The following is a 21,938-nucleotide window of genomic DNA, read 5'->3' as shown; positions in this document are numbered from 1 at the left end:
CAATACAGTCATGTGACTCCATTGTTCTAGAGTCTGTGGTGAGGCAGAAATCATTGCAAGAAGGAAGTGAAAACTGCTCACACTGTGGCAGCCAGGAAGCAGAACAAGAAGAGTCTGAGGTCCCAGTATCTTCAAGGACAAGCCTCTGATGACATAACTTTCTTCAGGTAAACCCAAGCCCCACACTGGTGCACCACCATTAGCAGCACTGCACACTGCTGCCAGAGTTATCTCCCTTTAGAGGATATTGAGATCCAAACCACATGCTCACAACAGTCAAGGCCTTCACAGAATACATGGAAGTGTGAGATGTGTGTGTGTGTGTGTGTGTGTGTGTGTTTATGTGTGCATGTGTGTGCAAGCATGTGTGTATTAAGGAGGGAAAGTATATCAAGGCAAAAAGAAAAAAAGGTCTTAAGATCTTGCCATGTGGACCAGCATGAGCAACAAGTGAAAGAAGCCGGACACAGAAGGAAAATCACTGGTTTACATGTGGACTCTTTAAATATGCCAATCCACAACAATAGAGAACAACAGAGAGCTACCAGGGTATGTCAGTCACGTGAGATGGGGAGAGTCAAATCAAAGGGCACATGTGTCTGTCAAGAAGGACAAGGTCCAGGGAGCTGATGTAGGTGTGAAAGCTGAAGTTGAGAATGTATGCAATCTTTTTGAAGGTGTTCATGCTATGCACATGTGTGTGAGGCTGTGTATATGTATCTGCATGACCCTCTTGACCTCTTTGCTGAGTGTGAGTGTATCAACATGCCATTGTGTCCAGCAGAGTAAAATAATCAAAGAAAAACTGGAGCATAAACAAACAAAGTGAACTGACCTGGGGACAGAGGGTCAAGTTTGACCTTCAGGTCTCCACTCCAGTTCCTGGTCCCTTTTTCTGCTTGTTTCTTTTTTTTTATATTGATTTATTTGTGATTGAGAAGCATGTACACATGCGTGTGTAAGTGTGCTCCTGTAGACACGTGTAGAAGCCAGAAGGATGGAGCGTCCTCCATCACTCTTCAAATTCAAGTTTCTCACTGACACTGGGCCTCTTGTTTTCTCAGCTATACTGGAAGCCAGAAAGCCCAGGGACTCTGTCTCTTCCATTCTTGGACCTGGAATTATAGGTTTATTTGGGAGGAGGAAGAATAAAAAGAGGAAGAGGAAGAGATGGAGAAAAAAAAGAAGAAAGAAAAAGGAAGAGGAGGAAGGAGAGGAAGAAGAGAACAAAGGAAGGCAAGTGGGTAAGAAGAAGATGGGGAGAGGGAGGAGGGAGAGCCTTGAGGCACCACGGGAATGCAAAAACAAAGCCTGGGACACTCTTCTGGTAGTGATTATCTGGGAGTATAGTTCCCATGCTTTCTTCAGCCAAGGGTCCTCTTTCCACTCTGGCAGCCTTGTCAGTAGGGCTATGAAAAGGACTTCCAGTTGATGGCCCCTCCAAAGGCTTAGACTCATGAATTTTATTTCATTCCAAGTGAATTCCCTTTGGACCTGAGCATGTTCAAAAATACACATGTAAGACAGTTGTGATCATCCGGTCCTGTGTCTGCATGTCATCAGATGATCTTCAAAGCATTCAATGCTGTATGTAGGGTTTGGCACAACCCTTGGAGTTAGAGACGTCTGTAGCTAGAGTTTTCTCTTTGTAGTTAGAGTTTTCCTGCCTGGCCCACAATCAGGACAAATCTCTCTTACCAGCCAGTCCCACAGCCGCTCAGACCCAACCAAGTAAACACACAGAGACTTATATTGCTTACAAACTGTATGACAGTGGCAAGCTTCTTGCTATCTAGTTCTTCTATTTTAAATTAACCCATTGCTATTAGTCTATAAGTTGCCACGTGGCTTGTGGCTTACTGGTACTGTACATGTCACTTGTCATGGTGGAGGCTGGCAGCATCTCTCTGCCTCAGCCTTCCACTTCCCAGAATTCTCCTCTCTGCTTGTCCTGCCTATACTTCCTGCCTAGCTACTGGCCAATCAGTGTTTTATTTATTAACCAATCAGAGTAACACATTTAATACAGAGAACATCCCACAGCAGATGTCTCTGAGCTTCTGAGCCTCAGAGGCCCCTGATATGGTCTGAAAATGGAACACAAACCCACAGAGCTGTGAAAAAGCCCCTATGAGTGAGGACCTTACACAGTGCCAGGCTCCCAGCAAACGCCCAAAATGTTGCTCAGCAGGTTCTTTCTAGCATCTACCTTGAGTTTCATTCTCCCAATAGTAAAACACTCTCTTCTCTATAGTCTCCCTACTTTAAGATCAGCAGGCACATTAAACAGTCACCTTTCCCTTCTTTTCCAATTTAAATTTTTTCTAACACTTTAGCATCTTTAGTTGATATCTTAGTATAGTGATATTTTATTTATATTGAAATGTGATTTTATTTGTATGTTAATAAAGTTGCCTTGAGGTCAGAGCAAGCCAGAGCAGAAGCTGGGCGGTAGTGGTGCACGCCTTTAATCCCAGCACTTGGGAGGCAGAGCTAGGCAGATCTCTGTGTGTTCAAGGACACAGCCAGCATGGCAGACACACACCTTTAATCTCAATACAAACCATAGAAGACCTGGAGGTCTGTACAAACAGGCAGTGACGAGGAGGTCATTGGCTGGGTTTACAACCAATGAGAAAACAGAACAGAAAGTCTACAAAAAAGATAGGACACACAGCAGTAGGTCTCTTGCAGAGAGGAAGGACAACAGAAGCAGTGAAGGGTAAGGTTTTCTGCTCTTGCTCTGTCCTCGTGGTTTTTAACTCTGCAATTGGTTCTGTGTTTCTTATTTAACAAGATGGTTACATCTACATTTGGCACCCAATGTGGGGCTCAAACCCACAACCCTGAGATTAAGAGTCTCATGATAGATAGGATATCTTCTTTAATATTGTAACTGTAATTCTTACTTGATAATTGTTTTATTATCTGAAATTTTACTATATAAAAGTTAAAACCTTGCTTTAAAAAAAAAAAAAGAAAAGGGGAAGTGCTATGTGATGTTCTGTATGTCAAATGTGTTGCTCTGATTGGTTAAAATAAATAAAGTGCTGATTGGCCAGTAGCCAGGCAGGAAGGATAGGGTAGGCAGGACAAGGAAGAGGAGAAGGCTGAGAACAGGAAGGCTGGGAGGAGACACTGCCAGCCGCCGCCATGAGAAGCAACATGTAAAGAAACCGGTAAGCCACAAGCTGTGTGGCAAAGTATAGACTAACAGAAATGGGTTAATTTAAGATAGAAGAAGTAGATAACAAGAAGCCTGCCATGGCCATACAGTTTGTAAACAATATAAGTCTCTGTGTGCTTTCTTGGTTGGGTCTGAGCGACTGTGGGACTGGCGGGTGAGAGAGATTTGTCTTGACTGTGGGCCAGGCAAGAAAACTCTAACTACATTTTAGTCCATTCTGTGCTTAATCACTGAAGCTGGGTAATTCACAAAGAAGAAAACTGACTGCAGGAGGCTGAAGAGGCAGAAATCAAGGTGCTGGCAGCCTGGTGTCTACTGAGGCCATGTTTTCCTCCAAGATGGAGCCTTGTGTTTATCCCTCTAGAGAGAAAGGATAAATGCTCACTGCAAAAAGTAAAAGGCCAAGAAAGCCTGCTTCCAAAAGACCTCTTTCCAAGGGACTAAGCCCACACCTGACAATGGAGTTCCCGAGGCCAATTGCCTCTAAAGGTCCCAGGTGTTTATGTCATTCCAACAGCATTAGATGTCAAGATGAGTTTGAGAGAGGGTAAACATTGTAACTGTGGTCATCAGTCCATAGGAGGCATGGCATTGGACATGTGTAGGAAGAGTTAGAGGAATACAAACAAGGCCATCCCATCCTGTAGGGATGGGCAGGCTGGTGCAGGCTGGCTAGGACACAGTTGCCTGAATGTGACCAAACTTAAGTTCCTGAATTTATTCCAGTGATGCTCTCATCCAGGTCCACAAGGGGTCATATAAGAAGACTATAAAAAGGAAACAGTTTCAAAGCAGGCCTCTGTTACTAGAAGAGCACTCAGTACCATGTGGGGGTGCACATCCCAGAATGCTTGCCATAGCATTTCATTTGTGAGCAGCAATGTAGGTAGGTGGATCTTAACCATGGCTGCCTGAGTGGGAAAAATGTCGAACTGGGACATCTGACATAATACAGTGGTGAAAAAATAAAAATATCTGCCCCAACAAGGCATATTTTATGAAAACATACAAACACATAAATTTGTAATTTAAAAAATAATACATCTTCAACATTTTAGGTTGATAGCACACAGGGTGAGTGGGATGACAAGATGGATATAAAATTATTACACGAAGAAGCAGAGCAAGTTGGCCTTGCCTGTGGCACGGGCAGAGTAAGGAATTCACATCTACAGACATGCTGGCCGTAGTTGCTCTGTGGCTGACAGACTGGCCCAGCTCCTCCCTTTCAGATTTGCAGGGGTCATCCCCTCATAGACTGCTCTTCCAGCCTTGAATTCTCCCACCCCCAAGCCCATTCTCTATATATTAACATGGACTTTCTCCTTTGGGAATCTGCCTTTGGAATCAAACCCCAAACCTTCCTCTTCTCTGGCATTCCATCATCTCTGGAAGCTGAGCCTCTCCTGTAGCAGGGATCACATGTGACTTTACCATCATTTGTTGCTGTGCAAAGGCACAAAGTAAATGATAATGGCATCCACAGGACCAGTCTGCAATGGTTCACCAGGTAACTGGGCCACTCACCTCCTGCTCTTGGAGATCCTTGGCCTCTCCTACTGTATTTTTCAAGGGCCTACTTAAAACCTCTTGATCCTCCTTCATGTTGAAAATTCAGCATTTAGTTCTCAAATTGAGGTTAATTTACTTGGAAGAAGAATTCAGAGTTGGAGATACCAGGAACATTTTGGGGAAACAACTTGCAAACCAATGACCCTTATGAATATTTTTATACCCAAGAAGATGAAAGCAGTAAAGATAACACACCTAATAAAATTACATTTGTGGAGTTTTAGGCATGCTAAGATAGTAATAGTGAACACTGTGCAGTTTGTTATAATTTCCCACTGCCTGTGGCCCAGAATGTCTCCTCAGCAGCAATAAGCTGCCATTCTTAGTTCATAAATACTAAGGGTGATACTAGCCACTGTTGGCTGATTATCTAGTCTGTTTCCAGATGTGGACACATCCTGCAGCTACACAGCAAAGAATCCTCATCACACAGCTGAGGAGACAGACAGTCAAAGGCAACAAAGTCCCTTCTTCTGGGTCCTAGGTTGTCAGTCACAATGCTGCATTTCAAACCAGGCATTTCTGACTCCCAAACACAGACATACCCATGAGTGTTAGTTTTCTAGAATGTCTGACAAGTAAATATCCACTTGACACTATAACCTGAACATCTATGTCATGAGAAGATGTGCTTTATGAGCTACATAAATCAATGATTCTCAGATGTGCATTTTTAATTTTTAAAATATTTATTTATTCAGAGTATCATCACCACACACATGTAGAAATCAGAAGACAACTTTCAGGAATTTTTTTCTCTTCTTCCCCCTGTGTGGGTCCTGAGAATGGAGCTCACAGTCTGTCACTCACCAAGCCGGCTCATCACACATCAGAGCCATCAGCAGTTACAGGTTAGGTGGTCCGGGGTGGGACTGATCATCCAGGTGATTCTGGTGTGCAGCCAGAGGTGAGACCCATGGACACGGATTCCAACAGTACATCAAACAAATTCATGCGTGTCAAGACTTTCTCTACAGAAAAAGATTCATACAATCGCCTTGACCATTGTTTTTCTGCACTACATATAGTGATGTTTTCCATTTCTCCCTTCACTTTAAGTAATTTTATCTCACACCTCTCTAACTTCTTCTGGTCCTTTTGAATATAAACCCCCAAGGTGGAAATCATCTGGAAGGACCTGAGTGCAAAGGATCATAGTAGTGACACTCCCTGGAGCACTAGCCATGGCAGGTTAACTGACGACCATCAGTACCCTCTCAACACTTAGCAGAATAGAAACCTTTTCCCACCCCTAAGTTCAGCAAGTCGCCTTCTCCATAGTGACTCATGGAACCAGGCTTCTTTGGCTTTACAGTTCTCTACAGCTCTGACTGTTCTGGTCATTCATACCTCACTGGCAGATCAGGGAGGAAGGAACTTTATGAGAAAGGAGCTGGGAACCACCCCTGGGGACCTGCACATCGTTTCTTCTTGAGCACTGCTAGAATCCGATGTGGCATGGTAGAGCACCCATAGTTCCAGCTGTTCTGGGGGTCAAGACAAGAAGATTGCCAAGCCCAGGAGTTTAAGGCCAGCCTGTACATAGCAAGAGCCTATCTCAAGATAAACAAAAATTATCAAAAGTTTGCCTGAGAGTTGTTTACACCTATCTATAAAAGGGGTCAAGGTATGTGGTCTTGTGTGTCCAGAGGGAGTATGAAGTCAGTTTGCCCAGCATGATCAGTATTGGGGCAGCCCTAAAACATGTACCCAGGACTAGGGGTGGGGGTTAGGGCTGCCAGTAGGAACAGTGGGGACTCAGATTATTCCTATTGTGATAGTTTTCTTTACTGTTTTGATGTGGTCTCAAAGAAAGGTTGAAAGAAGCATTTGGAAACACCTAGAAAGGCCACTGAGGTGCTGCAACCATCCAAGAAAGAGAAGGGTAAATGCCTGAACATGACCCGTGGGGCCAGCAAGTAGAAGTAAGAAAAAAGGACCACCTCAGAAGTGGGCTAAAAGTTTAGAATACCTGAGGAATGTGGGAGAGGGGAGAGTAAGTTATAGTAATATTTTATTTGTGCTAAAATGTGATTTTATTTGTATGTTAATAAATAAAGTTGCCTGGGGTCAGAGCTAATAGCAAGCCCTAGCAGAAGCCAGGTGGTGGTGGTGCACACCTTTAGTTCCTATTACATGACAAGCAGATCTCTGTGTGTTCAAGGATACAGCCAGCATGGAGACATACACCTTGAATCTCAATACCACCCATAGAAGACTTGGAGGTCTGTACAAACAGGCAGTGACGAGGAGGTCATGTAGTTGGGTTTACAACCAACAAGAAGGCAGAACAGAAAGTCTATAAAAAGACAGACACACAGGAAGTAGGCCTCTTTCTGAGGGGAAGGACAGCAGCAGCAGCGAAGGGTAAGAAAGGATTTTTAGTATCAGCTCTCAGCTACTGCTCTGACCTCTTGGGCTTTTAACTCTGCATTTGGCTCTGTGTTTCTTATTTAATAAGACTGTTATATCTACAGTAAGTGACTGTGGCTCCCATAGCTCAGGACTGGGCCCCAAGAATACAGTGGTAGCCATAATTAGCACGAGCCCTGTTGGAGAAGTTCACAGCAGGAAAGGGAGTAAGAGTCAGGAAGGCAGGAGGGAGGGTGCACATAACATCAGGCGAATGCCTCAATCAAATGCCTTCAGTCTTGGAGGACGACTGAAGACTTGCACTCCACAGCCTCATGCATCTCCTTGGACCACTTGGTAGTAATTCTGGTGGTGGGGAGAGGTGGCAATGCTTGGTTGTAAGACAAGGAAGAATTTTAAAAATCACGCCTAGTTCTGATCTGCCATTGGCTGGGTGACAGTGAGACTTGTCACTTGATTTTAGTGTTTTACCATATTTATCATTAAACCAAAGCTGTGATAACAAATAATCTCTAAGACACAGAGGATGGGTCTTACTTAGTTCAAAGTGAAAAATTCCCCCAGAAATGAGAGAAAATAATACAGCAGTATGCAGAAAAGCATTTGGGTATACGTAAAATAACTAGATAACCTGACAGCTGGAACATTCATGTATGGATGAATGAGTAGATGAAGGATGGATAAATGGATGGATAGATGGATGGATAGGTGGATGGGTGGATGGATGGACAGAATAATTATAGATGAAATGATGATAGATGGATAAGATGATAATGAAGATGGATGATAAATGCATGGATGGAATCATAGATGAGTAGATGGATGAAATGATAATGGATGGATGGATGGATGGATGGTAAATGCATGAATGAGTAGATAATGGATAGATAAATGAGATGGTAGATGAAATGATGATGGATGGATATATGCATGGATGGATGGATAGATGGATGGATGGATGGATGGATGGATGGATGGATGGAAAGACCATCCTGTAAGGCTAACATTGACATTTAGACTCTCTGTGAAAGATCTTCTATTATTCCTTGCTCCATTTTCTTGCTTTCTCTTAAGATAAAAGTAGATAGTGGCTATTCTGAATTTTTCAAAAAAAAAAACCTTGAAATTTTCATATTCCCGTAGTTCTCACATTTCCACACTTCTCTCTACCCTATTTTAAAAGCTCTCCTAATCTATAAAACTCAGCCCTCTGGGAGTGGATTTCCCAGTATGCCTCTGATGGTAGACTCAGTCTGAGCTGCATTTGCAAAGCCATTGCGCTGTTTGTTCACAGTCTAAGTGCACCTCCTGTTCTGTGACAGTGAAAGATGATCCCACCCTAACCCAGAAATTACAGGATTTGCTGCCGAGGAACTTCAAAGACTTCCCAAATGTCCCTTCTGTCCTTTCTATTCAATTCTTTTCATTCTCTCACATGCACCTAGAAGAAGGAAAGGAGTGGGAGGAGAAAAAGTTGTTCTCCAGGTGACATTCCCGCTCACACTGGCAGCCTTCAAACCCACAAGGCCTCCTTCTGGCACTGAGCAGAGGTCTGGGTCTTCTGTCACATGGTCCTGGAACTGTTGGCCATGACAAATTCTATCTTCTAAAAAGAGACCACAGCTGTCAGGTTTTGAGGCCATCCACTCTAATGCTTCCTTCAGTATGTGACCAGATGACACACACTAACTGATGGGAGACAGGTCTGCTGCCTGTGGGGCAGTTAAGAGACCCCTTGACTGAAACTTGTAGAGAAACAACCATTTACCCATGAGAAACTAAAGGCAGGGTTATGAGGCTATACAGCAATATCCCTAAGCATACTCCTGCTCGTGATACCATCATTTTTCAAATATTCACTGGGGATCCGGCATCTCTATAAAACCTGGAAGAGAGGACTGGCTCCTTTCTGAGGTTACAATGGATAACACTGGATTCCAAATTAGATCCTTTTCCACATGGTAGAATTAGCCAGCAACGGCAGTGGAAGCTGAATCCAACTTTGCCTAACTACTAAGCAAATTACAGTGAGTCCCCTAATGTCCCGAGATCCAGATCCATTATCAAAGCACAAAAGGATAATTGTCACAAAAGAGATGATTTTGTTAGCAATCTGACAGACTAGACTTAAAACTACTTCATGACATCACAGGAAAGATTGACTGTTGAGCTATGACGTCCTTTATCCTCAGGGCTGGCACATGACCATAGGTTGGTTTGTGCTCAGGAGAGAATCGTGTTCCTTAGAATGATAATGTCAGGGTTACTGTTTTGTAGGGAAGATGGCTTAAGTCATGTATGAAATTCAGGCTTTGCTTTTGTTAGTTTTCAGTAGAAGTCATTTTGGTTTTTTGTTCCTAAGGTAACTAATGACGACAGCATCCATAGCTCTCCACGTTGTTGACTGAAGTGAGCCAGCCACTACCATCAGCCTCAATCATAAAGTCAACTCCCAATCTGCACTTTCCAAAAAGCCCAAGTGTGGTCAAGCCTGAGTTCCCTCTTGAGAGGCTACAGGATTAAATTCAGGTTGGGTAAGAAAAGCAGGTGAGAGACATGCCCCAGTCTTTCAGAAAATCAGGCACCAGGGTGAACACCTAGCATTTGCATGGACAGCAGGACAAACAGGATACATTCAGGTACAAAAAGAAAGAAAGAAACTGAGAGAAAACCCAGTGTGAACCAGGAATCTAGGCCATCAAAGTTAAGAAAATTCTTGCTGAAAATGTGATGACTCATTTCTATGTTTCTGCAACAGTAACAACAAACAGACGGTCAGCTCACAAAGAGTTTTCTGGCTCCTAGTCTTGGAGATCCATGAAGCCATTGCTTTGGGCCCACAGCAAGGTGGCACCTCATGGCAAGAACATGTAGCAGGGCCACACTGTTCACACAGAAAGACCAAGGACTGGCAGTCCTTCAGTCCCCTTTGAGGGCATGTCCCTAATAACTTCATAGCTTTCCACTTAGTGTCCACATCCCCCAAAGGCTAATCACCTCCCCCAAAGCATCACCCCTATGACCAAGTCTTTAACAGATACCTTTAGTGTACATTCAACCCCAGTACTAGAGAAGAACAGTTTGAGTCAGTTCAAGCTGATGAAGGAAGGGAAGGAGAGAGCAGGGGGAACAGGGGAGCTTTATGCTGCTAGGCTCTGAAGATGCACAGGGATAGGAAGGACCGTGAGTGATGAGGACTCAAAGGCAGGGAGAAGGCACTATTGGGCTCTTATTTTCCTGAAGAGAAGATAAGAGCTCTTGGCTAGTATCTCTTCTCTGTGAGGGAGTTGAGGCCTCATGGCAGGGGTAAGCTTTGAAGAGTATGTGGAAAGTTTACACAGTGGGTGCCTGAGTGACATGTCATGAGTCACAGATGTAGCCAGAAGTTTTCTCTAGTCCTGCATAATCTCTCCCTTCCATGTCCTGCAGCTGCTTGGTCCTAAATAAACACACAGAGGCTTATATTATTTACAAATGACATGGTCTAATAGCTCAGGCTTCTCACTAGCTAGCTCTTACATCTTAAATTAACCCATTTCTATAAAGCTATACTTTGCCACATGCCTTGTGGCTTACCGGTACTTTTACATCTTGCTTCTCCTGGTGGCAGCTAGTAGCGTCTCCTCTGCTCTGCCTTTCTCTTCTTCTCTCTCCAGTTAGAATGTCCTGCCTAACCTTATTCTGCCTCACCATTGGCCAAACAGCTTTATTTATCAACCAATCAAAGCAACACATATTCACAGCATACAGAATGACATCACTCATCACACAGAAACCACCTAAATCTGTGGAGGGAATATTTGGTCCTGCAGCATCTCTATCATAGGAGGCCAGAGGTATAATAAAATATTAAGGTCTTCCCAGTCAACCTGAGGGCATAGGAATTAAGAAGGAAAAGGCGCAAAGGAAGCTGAATGCTTGCAGGCCCGCCCACACTTCCTGGGGACTGCTCAAACTCTTCAAATTCTGTTAGAGCATTGTTTTCAGTCAAGAAGACCCTGTGCCTTGGGGACATTAACTGCCACATGTTCCCTGTGCTAAGATGGACCTGTCCCTGGTTGGGTTATCTTTCCAAGCGTCCCCTCCCACAGCAGAAGCCAGTGAGATAAGACTCCTTGGCTTTTGCTTGGAATCACAGAAGTGAGAAACACAGACCTGTAGGACCTTTAGAGAAAGGTGTTTCAGTAAGTGTTTCAAATTCTCCAGAGTGACTCCAGAAAGTTCTAGATCCAGAGGTTATAGAATATGAATACAATATAAACAATATCACACAATTCCTAGAAGGAGCACAGATTTGTCTTTTGATTTTTAAAACTATGAATATGTGAATTACATATATTTTATAAAATTAGAAAAAAGTAAAATTAAGAAAAATGAGATACTCATTTACCCACATTCTTCACTCAATTCCACCTTCTTGCCAGCTGCTATCCGCAAACAATTTGGTGTGTATTTTCTGTTATTATAATTTCTTCTGAATGTACACATCTGTATTTGTTTGCATTTTTATATATTACATCAGACATTGTCTATTTTTGTATAGTTGCTCTTTTCCCTTAACAGAATTTTTAAATCTTTTTTGTCAAGTGTATAGTTGTATTTTTGTTTTTAAATTTTTATCATGATATATTAAAAATGCAGATAAAACAGAGAATCTAACACAAAAGTCATACATCTACCAACTGGAATCACATAATTATTAATATTCTATGTAGTTCAGCAGACTTTCTAAAGAGATAAAATTCTACAGAGAAAGGCAAACTACTCTATTTAGATCCACCAGACAACTCTATGTCTCCATTGAATTTCCAGACTCCTGAGAAATGGTTGGGTATGCATTTCACACAAGTTTTTGTGTGTGTTTATCCACATACGCCTGTTTCCATAAATGCATTATAGTACTTTTCTGAGAAGTGTCTTTTTTTTTAAGTTGCATGTTGTACATGCCCTTCTATGATCTCAGCATTAATTTTCCAGCTGTGTTCATAGTGGCATGAAAGTGGGTTGAGCCTCATTGTTTTCATGGTCTTCATTTATGATTGCATTTCCCCCTCTCTTTCTGGAAGATACTTATGTGACTGCAATCTTTCTGGTAACAGACTATTTCAGTGACAGCAGTACCTGTGTTCTTGTGCATATGTATAGAAGTTTCTCTAGTTTTCTTGGGCACATGTCTGTTATCTTCAGGATCTTCAGCCTTTGTACCAACTTTGGGTATTCATTAATTGCTGACTTTTAAAGAAATGATGTGCAGTTATGAGCAATGGAGAATTATATGCTATCTCTATGCCAAATCGCTTATGTTAATTTCTTTATTGTTTGGCATTTTAGTAACCCCCAGATTGCAAGAAAATGGAAATCATATCAAATTATCTTCCCAGGTTAAAGTTCAAGTCTTCACATGGCAGATGTAGTTAAAGTCTTTTGACAGAATGAGTCCCAAAGCAAGCAGAGTTTAATTGTAACCAAGAAAAATTATTTGTGCTTCCAAGAATATGACAGCCAAAGGATTCCTGACTTCTGGGGAAATGAAAAGTGGGAAGCCCTTGGAAAGAAACACATGCTGGTCCACACTATTCAGAAGAGGGGAAACAATGCTCAGATTTGTAAGCCAACACTTTGAGAGATAACCAGGCCCATGGGTTATTCTCCACTTTCCCTGGCCATTCATTTCTTCTCCTCCTCTTGATTTTCTATGAAAGACTAGACATACTTTGAATACTTCCACACCTTTACAATATAAAACAGTAAATTTAGCATCCTGGTTTGGACATCACTCTCACACAATTCTTAGACTCTGATGAAGGTAGGGTTTGAACAAAGACCCTGGAGCTCTGTGGTAAGTGAGACAACACATGCTTCCAGGCAAGTCCAAGGGATTTCTCTTTTTGAGCCTACAACTTGCTGCATAGCCACAAGGATACACTTTCTACCACTGGCACATTCTGGGCTCTAGGAATCCTAAACAAGGGCAATCATGTACCTCAGCCCTATACTTACCCTCATCCCCACCCCTTCCTACACCTTTACCCCCTCTCCCACTCCTACCCTACACCCACCCTCATCACCATCGCCACCTTCACCTCCACCCTCATAAACGGGAATCACAGTAAATCCCAATCCTAGTAACCTTTAGGAGACAACATGCTAGCCAACTGCCTAGAGCTAAGCCCTGTGCCTCTGCCTAAAAGAAGTTTACCAAAAGAAACCAGAGCAGCTTGATCTGAGGAGAGAGTGTGGGCTGTTGAAAAAGCTATCGAATCCATCTTAGCCAAGCATTTGCGATCTGAGCAATCTGCAATGTCAGTGCTCAAAACACTAGATTTGGAGCATCTCAGGTTTAAGATTTTCAGATTGATGATGCTCAGTTGATGAAGTCTGTGAAAATATTCTCTAATCTGAGTAACTGATGTCAGAAGCATTGGACAAAATGTCCTCAATGTGCACTGCAGATTGTACCACTCATTCACACCATCTTAACAATGAACAATAGGTTGTGAGAAATACATCAGCTTGAGATTTAGGGTCATTTGTACAGAGTTTAATTGGTGTTTCAAACATCAGGAAGAACACTTCTCTGGATTTAACGAAAACCACATTGTATTAAGTGGTCTATCTTGTAGCACACTGGCATCCAAGAGTGATTAGAACAAGAAAAGGGAAACGGCTGTGATTTTCTGCCCTCAGACCACTTTTCCAACTAATAATGGCCATTGTAATAATTACTGGTTGGTTCAATAAGAATTTGCCTCTTTATATACATGAATATCACTGGCCACCCTGTGCTGTTGCTTCTGATGTTTTGGCACGACATTTAAAAAGTCCCAGATTTTTAATGAAGGTCAGATTCCTTCATAACAGGAAAACATCTGTCATAAACACTGTACAAATATTTATAGGACTAAGCTGGCAATAGACCACCTCCCCTCTCTCCTTTTTAATCAAGCTTGAATGTGCAAAGACAAACCAGCAAACAGCAAACAAAGCAGGTCACACAATGTGCCCAGGAGGCTCAGTCACACATGGCAACACAGAGTCTCCACATCCCGGAAAAAAACCAAACCGTTATGTGTAGTTGCCACTTAGTTGAGGGATGGTGCCAGACTCTTGGGTTTATGTTATATAACGGCAGTCTCCTTTCCTTTCAGTTTTTTTTTTTTTTTTTTTTTTTGCTTGTTTGTTTGTTTTTTTGTTTTTTGCTGTGCTGGGATCAATCACATGGCCGTGTGCATGGCTGGAGACGTTTCCACCACTGAGCTAATTCCCCTTTCAGGCTTTCTCTTTTTTTAATGATAAAATACTAAAGTCCCAAATGTATTACTGTTTTTTTTTTTTTTAGTAAACTCCTCCCCACCTTTAATCTGTGTGATGTAATTCAATATGCCACTTCCATTATACTCCACATTGAGATAATATTTATGATGTCAAAAACCAAATTCACAAGATTAGCTCAGTTCCCTTCCCCACAAAAAAAAAAAAAAAAAAGACAATAGAAATAGCAGAGTTGTTGCTGGTAGCACTTAATTTTTAAAAAGTCTGTCTCTCGACTTTTTTTCTCATCTCCATTGTCAACATTAAAGAAGAAAGGAAGAAAATACTTTGGAAAAAAAGAAAATATTTTGAACTGAAAGAAAAAAATCCAGCAAATCAGATTTGTAGAATGGAGCTCAAGTTGTTTATGGAGGGAAATACGAGGCTCTAGAGGTCTTTATTAGACTGAAGTCCTCAGATTAAAGACCCTAATGTCCCAGTTTTCCAGGTATGACTATGAGACAGGCATTACAACATTGATCAAACCTAAATGAAGGTAGAAGAAAAGACTGTAGTGCTGGTGTTCCTCATGACTACAGATTCAAATGTCCTCTAAAACTTCCAAACTGAATCCAACAACCATGAGAGAAATGCAAGAAGGATGGTGAGACATTAGAAAGCCAATCAATGTAAAAAAAAAAAAAAATACTGTATTAAAAGGCTATAAAAGAAGATCCATCAGTCATTCAATCAATGCACTCATCAATGTCTGCATTTGACAGACTCCAACATCAAATTATGATATAAAAAAAGAAACCTCTCCCTAAACTGAGATCATAAAGTTAACAGCTTTATTCTGGCATAAGACAGCTACAAAAATTTCTATAGCTAACATTATTAACAGTGAAAGACTGTCAAGCTCCTCCTGAGGCAAGGACCAGGTAAAGGCACCCTCTCCCACTAGTCCTATCCAGTATTACCCTAGTGATTCTAATTAGTAATGAGAAGCTAACATGAGCAAAAGGTTTGTGCATAAACTTCACTAAAGGAGACCTGGAAACTCCAAGTAAGCACACAAGAGACTCCTGACACCCCCACCCATGAGACAAATGGGAATATATATGAAAACCACATTGACAGACCACCGTACAACAGATTAAAATGACTAACTAGAAAACCTGCCCTCCCATTTAACAGGAAGAATGGCAGCTGGGTATAATGTTCTGAGAGGTAGAGAATGGTACACCAATTTAGAAAAACAGTTGGACAGTTTTTGAAAAGCCAATGGATACCTTAAAAAATATCTTGCCCTTCCATTCCTAGGTACTTAATTAGATAATAAAAGAAATATAATTTATACATACATGTTCATAGCAATAATATTTAAAGTACTCTCTAAATAAAATACTTAGAAGCCTGGGCATGTGGCTCAGTGGCTGAGTGTGTGACCAGCATACACGAGGCCCTGGGTGAAAGTCTCATCACTGAAATCAGCAGAAACAAAAATGAAAAGCAACCCCAACGGCCATCAACAGCACATAGTGAATTTTAGTGTGTCTACATCATAGATTGCTTTCTGACAATAAAAACAAATGGCTATTGATATTTAGAGCAACAGGATAATCCTCAGAGTATGCGGCTGAGTGAAAGAAGCCAGGAAAAACCAATTAATCAATTACTGCATGTTTCCATTTATATAAAATGATAGAACATGTAAGCTGATCCACGGTGAAAGAAGGGGCTTGGTGGCTTTCTAGGAGTGAGGAACAAAGGCAGAGTTGAGGCAGGAAAATTATACAGGTCCAAGGAAACTCCTGCAGAAGGTGAATCTGTCATAGTATTGCCAAGAAAGATCACATGTGCTGACCTCATCAAAGGACTGACCACTGAGAGAGTCATGATTTGATCTGATATTGGGAGTTGGCAGAAACTTCCAGAAGTGAGGTCCAACTGAAAGAAGTAGGTCACTGAAGTGAGCCCTGGAAGAACATCTCCTGCTCACCTCCCCACCCCTGCTTCCTAACTTATGTGAAGTGACCAGCTTTGCCTGCTACTTGCTTCCTATCTTGAGGTGGAGTCTGGCCTCAAGGCCCTCAGAGAGCCACCTGCTGGGAACATGCACAGCATCCGGCTCCTTTCAAGGAACAGACAAACAAAGGAAGAGCAAGGGATGGAGGCGCCTCTGCTTATTTCCTTGTGTGTTTCTCCCTCAAGGCTTCAGAACTGGTCTTTAAAAAACATTTAGCCAAGTCCTTAATGTGTTTTACCAAACACTTTTCCCCTTGATTTCTAAACCCATGTGTTATTTCAAGAATAATAGAAACCATGTGTCCCGACATATTTACACTTAAATCATCAAGATGCTATTTTGTTAGAACTTTTTGATGTCTTTTGAGTTTTTTTTTTTTTAAATGAGACCCTCCTAGGAGCAGCAAGTCCCCACCACAAATAAACAAATAATTAAAACAAGAAAAAGCCTGAATCAGGACCCAGTTTCAGACTAGCCTTGTGGGACAAATTTGAGACTTGGCAAATGGTGTCATTCTTCCCTCGCCCCAGGAGAGACTGAGAATAGAAACGGTGTCTGATGGTCATTTCTGAATCGCATAATTCTGTCTATAGCTCCAGAAGAAACCAAGAGAGCTTGAATTCAGGGAGCACCAATCTGATGACTCCAGCCGAGACAGGAAAAGTGCAACACAGAAGCCGAGTCATGAGAGCAGATGAACTCCAAACAGGGAAGACTGCAGAGGAGCTGACATCTTGGGGAACAGTCAGTTATGTGTGTTCAGAAGAGCTTCCTGGTTGTGGTGACCTGGAGTCCCAACACTCCAAGCTGGAGTCTTCCTTTCTCTTGGGACTCTGTGCTGAACTCACCCCTAATTCATAAGCCTGCCTGTCCCCTGAGAATTCTTCTGCAGTCAAATATAGTTTACAATTGTGCTTTCCTCTTTCTGTGTCCAGGTCAGGGGAGAGATGCCAAGCGAACTGCAGAGCCTTCCCCCAGCCTCTCCAGTTAGCAGCTGGTGAGGGGACAGAGTAGACACTGGGGTCAGACAGCTGGATTCAGATCCTACCACTGCCACTCACAAGCTGTGTGACCTTGGGTAAGGCCCTTCTAAAGTGTTTCTTCATCAGTAGAAGGGACATGATAATATCTATGCCTTTCGACTGGGGTGTGAAGTTGTGATTCATGCTACTGTATACAAAAGAGATTCAGGCTAAACTAAAGCTACTATTCTAACACCTCACTGAATGTGGAAAAAGATATTAATGATTGCTTAAATGAACAGCATTTTACACTTTGGGGGAATTGCTGACTTACTCCATAAAACAATTTAATGAAGGACATGGGTGTTCGATTTGAAGAGATGGTCCCCCCAACACTGCTAGTTTTTCTTGCCTGTCCAGTCACCTCATATGTGCCACTTTTTGGGTTCAGTCAGCTAGCAAGTCGCTACTCCATAAACCACTATTTTCGACCCCATGGTGTATAAAGGCATCTCTGTTTTGAAAAGCTCTTAAGAATTCTTTAGAAGTTTAGAACAGGAAGATGGTCTTATTCCCCACTCTATAGACAAGGAAGGAATTGAAGCCAGTGATGTTGAGGAACTCATGCAGGTTCTCAATAGTCTGTGCTAGCATTTGGGATGAAGACTTAGGCTGTTGGGTTTCCGGTTGGCTTCCCCTACCCCATCCTCCACTTCCTTGCCCTCCTCCTCTTTCCCCTCCTCCTCCCCATCCTTCTCCTCCCTTACCATCTTCTTCTCCTTCTTGTTTACTCCCTGCATTTTTTTTCTTTTACCCAGAACCCAGAGCCAATAGACTGTTTTAAAAACTAGCCTTATCTACTGAGCAGATGTCCCCACTCTCCCAGCAGAGCTTCTGATCATCCAGTGATGAAGAGTTCAATTTCTGAGTGTCCTCAGATTCCAAGTGCCAGCAGTGTGTTACTCAACACTATAGCCAGTGACACATGGAGAGGCCTGTTTGTAGTTATCAAAAAGTAGGGGGAATTAATGGGGTTGGAGAACATTTTGGAAGGTGTTACTAAAGAGAAAAAGAAAAGTCATCTGGTATATGTTAATTGACAGATTATTCCAGAGGAGTCCAAAATATGAAATACAAATTGCTAAATCCAAGGATGTCTGAAATGTAGTATTTGCTGAGATGTCCAGGATTGCTGAGCTGGGTGACCTGCATTCTGGTCAGGCCTGAGTCAAAGTTTCCATCCAGCCCTGGGCTCATGCTGCTCTGCCTGGCTAACCTGGGCTCCTGAACTGGGTCCAGACATCCAGGTGATTGTGGTTACCACATGTCACTGAAAATGTATCCCCCTTTATCCCAGCTACACTTCAAGAGCAGAGACTCCCACCCATCTGCCCCGACAGAGGAATGCCTTCGTATGCCAGACAGCTTAACCTGGGGTGCAGCCCAGACGTTCCTCACCATGGGAGCCTGGCCTAGGGTGGGAAATGCAAGAGACCCTTAGGGATAGCAGTCACCTTCCTTCAATGTCAGCTGACTCCCCCTACAAAACAACAAAACAAACAAAAAATCTGCCAGACAAACACAGTGGAATGGTGATTATCTTTAAATCTAACGCTTTTTACCTAATAAAGATGATTTTATTAAGTAAAATATTTTACTTAATTTATATCTTACAGTATTTATTTATCCTTTGGTGCTATCATACATACATGCATACAAAGTAGCTGGATCATATCCACAGGTAGCTTCCTTCCCAGAGCCTGGAGTCACAAGCATGAGGGGTTTCTCCACAGTTCCCAGTAGCATGTGCATTCATTAAACAGCCATGTAAGACTCATTAAAGATGCACCCAAATAGCTGAGAGTTTCCAAGGCAACCATAAGCAACATCAGCTAGCCCTTAGTGGCCAGCTTCTCCCTTGTACTCAGCATCCATACATACTAACTGTAACCTCAAAACCTCACTCCACTTTTCTAGGCCTCAACTTCCTCTTCAGAAACATGAGCTTTGGATTAGCTAGACTTTGCTATGAGAGCACAGACCTCAGGAATGGTGGCACAAACTTACAATCTTAGCTCTCTGTAGGCTGAGGCAGAAGGATCACAAATTTGAGGTCAGCTAGAATGACATAGCAAGTCCTTATCTCAAAAAAATATATATATCAGAATGACAAGGACTCTAACGTTATGAGGCAGGTCCTTCTCATGCCACTTTTTGTCATTTTACTGATGTGGAAACTGAGGTGGTGGGAATTTAAGTTAACTTCAGTAACTTCTGAGGTCAGGCAGTCACTAAATAGCAAAGTGGCTTGGAACCTCTGTAGTGTATGCTACAGAATCTATAGGCAAGCAGCTATTAGCACAAGGCCTTAAGGCTAGAAAGTGACCAAGGTCAGGGCATGTGACCGTTCCGTAACAACTCCATCAGTGAAACAGCTGAGAAATAAAAGGAGACAAAAAGGCGTCTACTTAGCGTGTTGGAAGAAAGTTACATAAAAGATTAGTGTTGAACCCTGCTTTTCTTAAGCAAGCTTGCCCCTCTTCTGTTGGCACCCTCATTGCTGCAGCAGTTTAAGAAGTAACATAGGATTGCCCTCCTGCCACTTTGCCCTGAGCCCTACTCTCATTCAGCCAGGTTAAACCATCTCCCTTAATTACCAGGGGGAGCTCCGTCTGGCACAAGGAGAGCACGGACGATAAGTTAAAACAAGGCTCCTTTGTCTGGTGCACACAGTTAGGCATCACAGTCACCTTAATTATGCAATGATGTCACTCGCTACCCAGGGGAAGTGCTGAGGCTTAAACCCTGGGAGGCCCATGAGTAATGAGCAGTGAGCCATGAGCACCGTGTAGTTTGCCTCCTCTGCAGAGTCACTGCACGTGGGGAACTGGAAAAGGAGACAGTGAGAGGCAGGAGAGTAGGGTAGCCCAGAGAACTGTGATCATATCTTGACTCTGGCATCCCTGGCCTATGTGATAGGAAAGTTTTCCCAGTTTGGGCAATAAAGTAAAGATGTAACTTGTTGTCTGGGGTGATGGTGCCCCTGATGCATAAGGACCTGAGTTCTGATCCTCACACATGCATAAAAAGCCAGGCCAGGTATATCTGAAGTCTGAGCACAGGGCAGGAGAACACAAGAGGTAGCTGTACCCAATCAGTGAGCTCCAAGTTCAACAAGACCCTCTTACAAAATAATGAGGTAGAGAGTGACAGTGAGCCACCTGATGTCAACATCAGCCTTAGTATGCATACAGATATATGAATACACGAACTCTCTCTCTCTGTCTCTCTGTCTCTCTCTCTGTCTCTCTCTCTCTCTGTCTCTCTCTCTGTCTCTCTCTCTCTCTCTCTCTCTCTCTCTCTCTCTCTCTCTCTCTCTCTCACACACACACACACACACACACACACACCACAAAATAAAATAAGGTGGTGAAGTGATTGAGGAAGGCACCCAACATCCAACTCTCGTCTCCAGATACATGCACACATGTGTGTACGAGTACACCCATACCCCTACACAAATAAATCATTTCTTACAAGATGGAGAGATGCCAGTGGAACATCACATTCATGCCTAGGGCAGTTTTCAGAGAAAAGAATCACTTGGAGATTGTGCTGGAGCAAAGGGGGACCCCTTGGCATTAAGAAGACTCCTGCCCTTGCCACCCAAGTAGAGCCCAGCTGGGACTTCCTGTCCCTGAGGCCTGGCCTACTCAAAATCCTACTCTGTGACTGTCATGTCACTTCTGTGGGCATCATCTTCTTGTTTCATCACACAGATTAAGATTGGCCAGGCTTTCCTTGGGGACCCTTACTAGCAGAGGATGTCCCCCACAGAGCCTTCATTTACTTCTAAACACAAATAGAAGACATAGGCCTGTGGGGACACAGACGAGGCCCATGGTTTCTTCCCAACAGAGTCAAAGTTTGATCACCATCAACTTCCAAGGCTTTTGACTACTAGGCTCAGTCAGCTTGTGCCCCAGGGGAGGGGCTGAAGCCCTGCCTTCTGTTTCTTGCCCATGTATTAGCTGCTGGGGCCACATAATCCCTTCAGCTCTTCACCTCTTCCTCGATGATGGTGGATGGAGATACCTTTTCTCCCTCCTGATGAGCCAGTGGGACAGCCAGACTTCAGTCCTTCCCAAGAGTAGGCAGGGACCTTCCTCCCTCTGCTTATTTAATAGGACTTTCTGAATGTGGGTAACATTGACATGCACACTAACATATTCAATCACACAATAGTACGGGCTCTCATACTCTATATAGACACAGACACAGACACAGACACAGACACACACACACACACACACACACATACACAGTCATGCTCTCACACAGACACACATACACTTAAACACTCACATGCCTATACAGACAGATACACATAAGTAGATACCCATACTCAGATGAACACACTTCACATTCTCATCCTTATGCTTACAGGCTCACCCCTCACAGAACCATAGACATAATCATTCACACACAGCCACAAATGCATATACATGGGCACATACACCTTTACACTCCTTCACACAAAGCCATGCAAACACATGTTCACACA

Source organism: Onychomys torridus, chromosome 5 (assembly GCF_903995425.1).
Source record: "Onychomys torridus chromosome 5, mOncTor1.1, whole genome shotgun sequence".
In the NCBI taxonomy this organism is placed as follows: Eukaryota; Metazoa; Chordata; class Mammalia; order Rodentia; family Cricetidae; genus Onychomys; species Onychomys torridus.
The sequence above is the reverse complement of the archived record's forward strand: the minus strand, read 5'-3'. Positions refer to the sequence as shown.